The 10,327-nt window shown below is 40.0% G+C and overlaps 1 non-coding gene across 1 annotated transcript; it reads right to left on the bottom strand.

Moving 5' to 3' along the window:
• Positions 1-10,168: 10,168 nt before the first annotated feature.
• Positions 10,169-10,240, bottom strand: trnae-uuc (transfer RNA glutamic acid (anticodon UUC)). Its single transcript has one exon. It is a non-coding gene; the product is annotated as a tRNA-Glu (tRNA).
• Between the last annotated feature and the right edge of the window lie 87 nt (positions 10,241-10,327).

The following is a 10,327-nucleotide window of genomic DNA, read 5'->3' as shown; positions in this document are numbered from 1 at the left end:
TACATTGACAATAATACAACTTGTTAAACTTACTCTCTTTCATTCATTTTAGTGCAAATATATTTGAATGTAAATTACAGTGTAACAAAAATGTATTGTGCATTAACTAACTCCTATTCTTATATTTGTATACTGCCTAGAAGTGCAATGCGTGTGCTCTTGCACAAACCTTAACATTGTGATTAAGTATTTCACTTAAAGTGCAACAGGTGACATTAATGTGCCTCAAAAAGCATTTCACTTATCTAGTGCAAATCTGAACTTTTTGTTAACAGACCACAACAGTGGGTTGCAAATTATTCATGTTTAGCATTCAATAAAATAAAAATAAAAAATAAAAAATAAATGTATTATTACCATTCAAAAAATAACTTTGGTAAGTGCAACTGCTTTCTGAACATAAGAGTCACATAAACTGCAAAACACGCTTATTTAGCTCAGTGTGAGAAATTTGCATGAGCACTGGCAGCTAACCTCTTGAATCTGGGAAGGAATGCAGTCAAAGCTATTCTCAGGCATACATGCACATGCTCATTGGTCAGCCGTGAGCGGTCATGTTTCAGTCGAGTAACTGCACCCTTTTCTCGTCCCATCTCGTCCCATCATGGATGGTGCCCCGTCAGTAGTGATAGAGACAAAAAAAAAAAGATTTATTCCCCCCTGTGTCAGCATTTCCTTTATGGCTAAATAGATGTCCTCTCCTTTTGTGTGTGTTTTCAAAGCTGTGATGCCTAAAATGTCCTCTACAAATGTTTTACTCTCTTCATGATATAATCTGACATATACCAAAAGTTGTGCATTGTCACTCACGTCAGTTGATTCATCAGCAGCTAATGCGATGCATGGGGCACTTTGAATGGCGCTGTCGAGCTGGGACTGCACATCTTCGAATAGCAGCTTGGCTCTTCTTGTTGTAGTTGTGGATGATAGTGGAATCTGTCGGACCTTTTGTTTAAGCTGCTGTCCCTCTTTTCCCTCCAATAGCATTTCTGCCATCGCCTCCATACACTCTTTGATCATTCTGGAGTCACTAAAAGGCTTTTTGTGCTTGCCCAAAATCCACTGCACACGTAGTGAACACTCGTATGCTCGTTGTTGTGCTGTTAGCGTCTGTGCAATTACCCGTGTTGCACGCTCATACTGTCCTTTCAGTTCATGTAATTTCTGTGCCCTCGTCGCTGATCCTGGCGGGTAATTTGCGACGAAGGTTTTGTGTCTTGTCTCGTAATGCCGCTTGATATTGGCGCTTTTAACAAGAGCAACAGACTCCGTGCATATAAGACACACTGGCCTTGTAGCACTCGCTTCTGGCAAAATGAAAGCGTAAGCTTCAATCCACTCATCTCTAAAGACTCGGTTTTCAGAGTCAACTTTTCTAACTTTAGACAGCGCCATAGTTCACTGACTTTCCCATAGTAAAGCCTGTCCCATGTAAATAAGAGCATGCTGCCGGTCAAAGGACCCCGGTTCAATCATAGCTGCCCTCGCGCGCGCCTATTCAAAAATGGCTTTTGTTAAGAATGAACGTATTATCGTACTTTAAAACAAAAAATGCTTGGAGGTCCGGATAAAATGGTCTCGGGGTCCGGGTCCGGACCGCGGGCCGCCAGTTGGAGATCCCTGAGCTAGAGTATTGTCATCCATGAAGATGAAATTAGACCTGTGTTGTTCATGTAGGGGCACAACCACTGGATTAATGATGTTATTCAGGTAGTATGAGCTTGTCACTGTACCATCCACAAAGTGTAGGGCAGTCCTGTACAGAATGGACACACCTGCCCACACTGTAACCACCACCAAAAGCTTGCCTGGTGACAACAGTGGCTGATGCATAGCACTCTCGATTATCGTTGGCGGCCATCATTTCTGCTCAATGTGAATCGACTTTAATCAGAGGACAGCTCTGAGGCCCCACTGGCAACTTCAATGTAGTGTAGGAGTCTGGGATAACAATTCAGGATCTCCAAACTGGGTTGGAGGTACAGTACTGCTTTTAGAGAAGGAGAAATGCAGGGTATATTCTAATGATTAAGGGCGAGCTCCTTAGCCGTCCTGAAAATATCAACTGTTTAAGTCTACAAAAAAGGAGAGTTGGGCTATTGGTCAGACCTCGAAAAAACTGTAGTTTGGGCTCACTGCCAGACACCGGACCAGGTGGTCAGTCTCACATGAGTTTTCATCACAGAACTAATTAAACTCGCAAGTTGAGATCCCACTGTGTTTATATCCAACCACATAAAAAATAAAGTGAAATTTCCATAATATGTCCTGCGACTTTGGGCTTGTTCAATTAGAGGTTGCCACAGCAAGTCACTAGCACGATTAGTTTGACACAGTTTTCACACCAGATGCCATTCCTGACTCAAGCCACACTTTTTTCATGCAGCCTTGGTTGGTAATGCAACAGAGGCTTGGGATCAAATCCACACAATCTGCATGGGAGGTAGCAACATGTACCAGGACCACTACAGAACCAGGGCAATATGTCTCCTTTAATAAACCTATATAACTAATTTCAATATCATACGCTAATGGCAAAAGCAGTGGAGGCAAGCAAACCTGCTATCAGAGACAATGCAGTTAGTGAGGTACATAAACAAGATATGAAGTCTAGGTTACCTTTACTACGATATTCTGAGGATAAGCGGTATGGAAAATAGATAGATCAATGTTAACACGGCGCTAAAGAGGAAGGTTTGGTGTGTCTTAGAAAAATCATCTGACAATCAAGAGCAATGAAAAACTGATCAAAAATAATCAGCATTTATTTTTATGAGAAAGATGCTGAAACACCTTGTTTTTGCAAAATTAGAAAAGGACGTCAGTGACAGTATGCTGATTGAATGTTCCTTAGCTTGGTAGCAGAGGCCAGAGAAAAGCCATCTGAGAGTTGAGAGAGCCGAAGGCTGTGCTGTCAAAGCCGTGTGATGCCTGGTGTCTTACACCCCCAGCAACTATACTGTGATCACACCCAGCCACCGACTTAGAAGCTTTCGATGAGAGCAGGAATTGGTGAAGGATGATGGGGGGTGTACATGAGGTGCAAAGCAGAGTGCAGGAGGTACTTCGTTGGGAATAAAGGTCGAAATCCTTGACTGTGAAAACTGTCATAGCAGGGGACATGTGCTGAGTCCGTTTGCCTAATAATATATGAGTGGAGTCCTCTGGAGCATATAATTTAACACCCCAATGCCAAGGGAGATGAGTGCGAATTGAAGCGAGTACACCTTGAAAAAGGCCATTCTCTTGGTTTCACACTAGCGGAGAACTAGCGAGCAAGCAGAGTGCTGCTGATTAAGGCTGGCTCAGCGACCAGGCCTTTGAAGCAAAGCTATACAAAAAGTACAAAGTCACATGCAAAGCCAGTTCATTTTAGACACCTCTAGATATGTATACCACCTGCGAGAGCATCCCGTTGTGTCTATGAGGCAGCATACCAGCTGTACATGAATGAGGTTGAAGGTTAAATATGATAAATGTGGCTAAAGTTCTACACATGCAATCCGATTGCTGAAATTATACAATTCTCAAAGTTCAAGTTCAAAGATGATTTAGAAATGTTTACATAAAGTGAACTGACATTCCATGTCTAATTGTTTTTGTATTTTGATGGTTTTACTTTTAACTTAGTTTTACACGTGTGACAGTTAAGAATGTTAAAAATGGAAAAGCATGATACAGTGGAACCAAAAAGTGGACACACCCATTTTGAAATGCCCATTTTTTTGTGATATGAAAAAATTACCGCAAGATATATAATGGAGCAAAACAAAAAACAAAAACAACGGAGAAACTAAGATACCGTGTGCACAACACCATCTTATAATTGGTTATATGGCTTTGTTCAGAATCCACCAATCACATTCAAACCACCATTTAAAGTGCATGTGATTAAACCCAAATAAATATGGGCAGTTCTAGTAGGTTTTTCCCGACAGTTTTTATTGCTTTCTTGCAAAAGCCTGAAGGTTTTGTGCTAACTGTGACTGGTATTAGAAACTGTTTATAATTCCCTCGACCTTTACGATTGATTCGCTGTTGCTGCAAAATGCATCAATTTTGGGGGGTTTCACAAGTAGCATACTCGTTCTCCAATACAGCATTTAATCACACACATTTGATTACAGGAGAGTGTGAGATTTCACAAACTGTCGTAAGCAGTACAAGAAATTGGACCCAAAAGCAAGAATCAAGGCAGAAAGAGTTTCAAAAACACATTTCGTTAAACAGGTTGGGTTAAGTACATGAGAAGTACAGTGAGCTTGCAAGACAGAATAAGACATGAGGTTGAGGTAATTGAGGTAATCGGGCGTGACAAGAAACAGGTGTGGGAAAGGACAATTGGGGAAGGTGAGCAGACAGAGGAGCAGGTCAAACACACACACACACACACACACACACGCACGCTCACAGAGACTTTCATTCATTTTTCCAGTGTTCAAACACTGCTACTGCAATACAGTATGAATGTTCCTGAAAAGCAAATACAGGCAGTGTTATAGAGCAGCTTGACTCATTCTTATTCATAAGGTCGACTGGGCACATAGCTCTTGACTGGCTCAAACCCAAGTCATTCACTCAGTTCAGTCATGGGGTTTTTGAGGACTTTTGCTGCTGGGATTGCATTAGAAACAAGACTGCTGCTTTCTTTTGTCTCCTTTCTTTCTTTCCTTCCTTGTACCGGGTCTGAATCCATCCTGCATCTGCAAGACGGATTAGGCCGATGGGAAGAAGGTTGCATTATGTCCTGAGGGGGCTTTACTGTAAGGTTCGCCACCAGTTCTCTTTCCCGCTCTCTTTTCCCACTTAATGTACTGCTGCACTCAAAAGGAGCTAAATCTTTGTTAACAGCGAAACTACCAACTCACTGGGAGTTAATCAGAGTCAGTGCATGGCAAAGCATTTGCATATGAATTGGCTGGGGCTGTATACCAGGTCTCTTTATGTCTGTCATTCAATCCACAGTGCCCCAGGCCTCTGTCCTCTGACGCGTCATGCTGACATAGGTACATGAATTGATTGATTGATTGGTTTTGTTGTTTTCGAGAAATACTTGTACATTGTCAGAAAAAAATAACAATAAACATAAAATTGATCTTCATTTGAAGTCAGTAAAATTACAGATCTTTGAAATAGTGTTTATCAATAGCAATCTAATCTGTCATTTAAACATTTGTTTTTGTGCTTCGTGCTTCTAAATATGAGAGGACAGTTGAAATTCAAAAAAGACCCGAGTTGAGTTGAATGTTAAAAGATGTCCAGATACGACGCAATGCTGTATAGCGATGTGCTTCATAAGCAACAAAGCTTAACTTCCTCCCTCATTGTTCTATATGGTTTCTTAGGATAGCAGTATTGCGAGTGGGAGGTGAAATGGCGTTCAGAAGAGTGTAAATCTGATGTGGAAATGTAGTCTTAGTTGGATTTATCTATTTGAGAAAAGACCTTTTCACTTGTTTTGTTGGTTTATCCCCTAAACCCCATCTCACCCCCCAGCCTAAAAGCTTTTGACATCTTCATCTTGTTCACAGTGGGCAGCCTTTGTTTGTTCTGCTTGAAAAAGCGACTGGGGCTCAGCCCCTCCTCTCTGTGGCACAAGTGTAGGACTTTGCAATGGCAAAGGGGGGGATTTCGCTTTCCTCCTCCCCCCCTCCCTTTTTCACATAACTACAATATGGTCATTGTCTACCAGTGAATAATGTGGCCACTCGGGCAGCATGGACTGCTCCTCGAGCTTTGACTGTGAACCAGCTCTTTTCTTCAGTGTGAAAGGACTCTAATCCATGTAAATATAAGACTCCGGGTACAGCTTGGCCATGGGGAGGAGAGTGAGAGGGAGGGATGGAGGGGAGGGTCAGCAATTTAACCTTTGACCCAACAAATAAGAGGCATGTAAGTTTTAGAATTACTTTCCAAAGAGGGGCTCCTGTGGCAGAATGAGTTTCTTTTGTAATCCTCGCAGTCTGGGGCTGATCGCAGGGGCATGCATGGGAGCAAGGTGCAAAACAAAACCAGCAGAAAAACTGGAGTGCAAAACCCAACAGCGACAAACAAAAAATGCTAATTATTTATAGCGATTTACATATCTCCTTCCAGAAAGAAAATGTAATGTCTATAATTATATCAATAAAAATGTGAAGCCTAACATATATATCTGCATGTTGCGTTTCATTGCACTTAACATGCTTGGGTCACCACCTTGTGATTTCTTGCTTGTTCTAATGTCATAAAATAAAGAAGGCAGACTATTTAGATGCAGGTGCAGCGTACTTGACCCATTACTTTTCATCTGTTAAAATAAATGTGTATTTTTTTTCTGTTCTGTTTTAAAATAATAATAATAATAATAATAATAATACATTTTATTTCTATCCCGCCTGTTTTCCTCCAACACACCTGAATTAAATAATTAGGATCATTTTCAGGCTTCTGCAGACCTTGCTGATGAGCTCATCATTTGATTCCAGTGTGTTGGAGGAGGGAAACAGGAAAACATTCCAGGCTGGATAGGGGCTCTCATGGACCTGCACTACAGAGATCATCTCAAATGTTCAATGCAGAAATATGAGCTAATTTGTTCACTTAAATTGTTTTGTAAGTATTGAAACATCACATTAAAGAAAGAAGCTCGACTAAGAACGCCAACGCATCATTAAAGACTCCAGAACAAAACAGTTAAGAATCTTAACTTAGCTTGGCATAATGACAAAAAAAATCATCTTAAAGCTTGCTCGTCACATCAAAGGAAACTGCAATAGAATCCATTTCAGGACACTGATGTCGTTTGCTTAGGTTTTCAAACAATGTTTCCAATTTTTTTACAACAAAATTCCACGTTTCAACCCTAGTGCCAAATTACAAGAAACATTTGTCACGATAGAAATTCTGAAACAAGGCAACCTGTAGTAAGATGTAAAGTTAATAAAACAATGACTGGAAATGATTTTTGCCTCCTAAGATCATCGAGCAATAGTGGCACCGATAGCTGTAAATTGTAACTATATTCTATAATGATATGCAAAAGTGATGTAGTGTCACAATTAGTGAGAGTTACAATACTACGTACAAGTAATTATGATAAATGTAGTAACCTTGTTGGCTGCTGCTCTGGAGCCTGGAGCAGTGAGCTCATACTGCAGGGAATCATCTTTGAATGTTGATGCCATGAGCTGCAGGGCATCAAAATGCTTTATTATAAAACAATGAATCATCTACTCAACCATAACTTTGATAATGCATGACTGACGCAAATTGTATGGAGGGAGATTACTACTTCTTTGGAAGTCAATTTTGTTGTAAATATGTTTTTAATTGAAGTTGACTTATTGTACACTGAACAACATGGTCACCATTTCGGTAGATTGCAAAGTCAGTTTACAGGTCTATGGCCATCATCACACCTTTTTTGTTTGGCTTCAATATAACACTGGAAACATCACAAAAAAAGTATGACTTTACAAGCCTTATTTACATAGGTGAATTGTACAACTTCAGGGGAATTCTGTCTAAGAGGTTAAACAGACATTATCTTGTTTTGTCATGTTTTCTTCAATAAATGTATAACATTGGATGCAGGAGTCTCAAATTGAATTTATTTAACAAAACAAAAAAGGCACATGAAGCACAAAGACAAACCAAAAATTGTAATTTAAAGTAGTGCAAATACAAAAAAACTGTATTAAATTAACACAAAACAAACACACTGATGGATACATGTAGTGATGTTACGAGATGTGCCAGGGATTTGTGGCTTGTGTCAAATAATGATTAATGAAGTGGACGTTTTCGCAAAGCGTGTATCGAGACTTGCTTCATTTAGAGGGGAGGAGCCAAAAATGATGTCTGAAGCCTCACTTGGCTTTTGTACCACGACTGCTTCGGGAAATACTTCAAATTATTCTGCTAGATTTGAGTAACGCTAAAGCACACAGCTTTCATATCAGTGCACAATTTAAGAGGGGTTCAAGTCTCGTGTTTGGCAATATAATTAGTGTCACATTAAGTTGATTTATTTATTTTTTAAATGTAATTTTCACCATGTATTTTATGTAACGGTTTCTTTGTGTTCCAAGGAAATAACTACAATAGCAAAACCTCACTGAGAAGGAAACAATATACTGCATCCCAATTCACTGTGACCATGTGAAAGGGTGAGGGGGAAACAAGTACAGACACAGACTAAATTATTATGCCGATATACTTTATGTCGACAACATTTATAGTAAAACTTCAACACTTCAGTCAAAACGTGAAAATCATCTATGCATCACACATTGTGTGGTTAAGATACAGCTGCCTGTCAACAGGTGGTTCCGTGTGCACATGAAGCTCGAACCAATTGCTGATATGGTTTGAAGCCTGTATGAGGCTTCATCTTGCCATCACTAGATACATGACCTGGCAAGGGTACAGTGACCAATGACCTCAACAACATAGACAGTAATGGATTCAAGAGTGACAATGAACCAACAAGGACGGAAATAAACCAGATTAATTACACGTAATCTGACGAGACAACGAGGAACATCTGGACAAGACATGAGTAGCTGAGGGAGCTGATTGGAAGACACAAGGGACCGATTTGACAAGCAAAGGTAGAAAGCAAACCTAACGAGGAAAACAAGTGTGCCACAAGAAGACAAGATTTAACATGAAAAAAAAACACATGCAAATCTAAACAAAAACGCAGGTCACAACACAACTGTAAATATTTTATGATTGTTGTCATCATTGATGTTAAATGTTGTACCACTCGGAATCCCAACTATAGAGAGTGTGAAAGACTTCAAATATAACGTGTATGTTTATGGAATGTTTGAGACGACTGGAGTACCTCCAAAAACCCACACAAGCAGGGATGTGGTGGCCATCAGAAATTTCGGGAGATTTCCCAACAGCCTTTCCGGGCTGGTCACCCCATGCACCGAGCACAGTTGCACACTACACCGCAATCCCTCCCCCCTCCCCCATCAACAATTGACGAATATGGATCACTTATTGTCACCCATCATCTGACCGAATTTTGTTCCCGGAATGTCCCTGCACACAAGTATGTGGAGAACATGCAATATCCACACAAGTGAGTAACATTGTGGCTTGTTAAATTCCAATGTCATTAGTTTCAGTTATTTCAGTGACGATTGTGGACTTTTTGTTCTTCAAGAAGGTATGTACAAGTTTGCCTGTGCCTTGTGAAAAAAAAAAAAACACTGCAAAAAAAGAACACTGGAGCATCTTTGCTAAATCTTGCTCAGGTTTTAATGAATCTGTGCAGACCACAAGGACATCTCAAGACTATCATGGAGCCTCTGAATGTTACACTTTTGTTTTGGAAATTTCCTATCCTATCAGAGCGAAATGACCCGGAATTACTTGGAAGATAGGAGCATTCAAATTCTACACATTTTTAGCAGAGGTGGCTGTTTATGCCACCTTTAAGACACCTTTAGCAAAGGTTACTTCTGACCAACTATTACGATTACCCACAATTCTTTACGGCAGCAAGATGTAAAGCACTGACGTAGTTTACAGATTACCGAAGCTGCTCGGGTTCCACTCTCAATACTTTTAAATTAAAGTTTAAAAAACACCCATTCTAATAAAAATAGTCATTACAACTTTATTGTAAAAAAAAAAAAAGACATGTTCAAAGCAAAAGGGACATAAATGCAATTATAGACACCTTCCATTATGTGCAATTTCAACATTGACAAAAAGCATCATCATAGAACCTTCGCAAAACTACGGAGCCCCTCTGGTGCCAGGATATGAAAAAGGTTTTTTTTCTCCTAATCTGTACCCACAGTTTACTAATCTGTTCCTACAGTTTACTAATCTGTACCCACAGTTTACTAATCTGTATCCAGTGTAGTAATCTGTTCCCACAGTTTAGTAATCTGTGGCCACAGTTTAATAATCTGTACCAACAATTTAGTCATATGTACCCACAGTTTAGCAATCTGTACCCACAGTTTAGCACGTCAATAAAAAACAAAAAAGAACACTCGAATATATAGATACATACGGAGCCCCTCTTTCAATTAAAATGTATTGCACACAAAAGAAACCAATTAAATGCAAATGTACTAAAAAAGGTAAATGGATACAGCTGAGCAGGGGCTTCATTATTCTTCGCACGTGTCTTAGATAACAGACAAAATACGTATAGTTCCCATACCGGGAGTCGAACCCGGGCCGCCTGGGTGAAAACCAGGAATCCTAACCGCTAGACCATATGGGAGATGAAATTGCAAGTACCATTACAGATATACAACCATGTGTATACTACGGAGCACAATTTGATAAACTGTAGGAACAGATGACTAAA

The sequence above is a fragment of the Leptonotus elevatus genome, chromosome 5 (assembly GCF_054856555.1).
Source record: "Leptonotus elevatus isolate MCC_2025b chromosome 5, RoL_Lele_1.0, whole genome shotgun sequence".
Taxonomy (NCBI): Eukaryota; Metazoa; Chordata; class Actinopteri; order Syngnathiformes; family Syngnathidae; genus Leptonotus; species Leptonotus elevatus.
The sequence above is the reverse complement of the archived record's forward strand: the minus strand, read 5'-3'. Positions and strand labels throughout refer to the sequence as shown.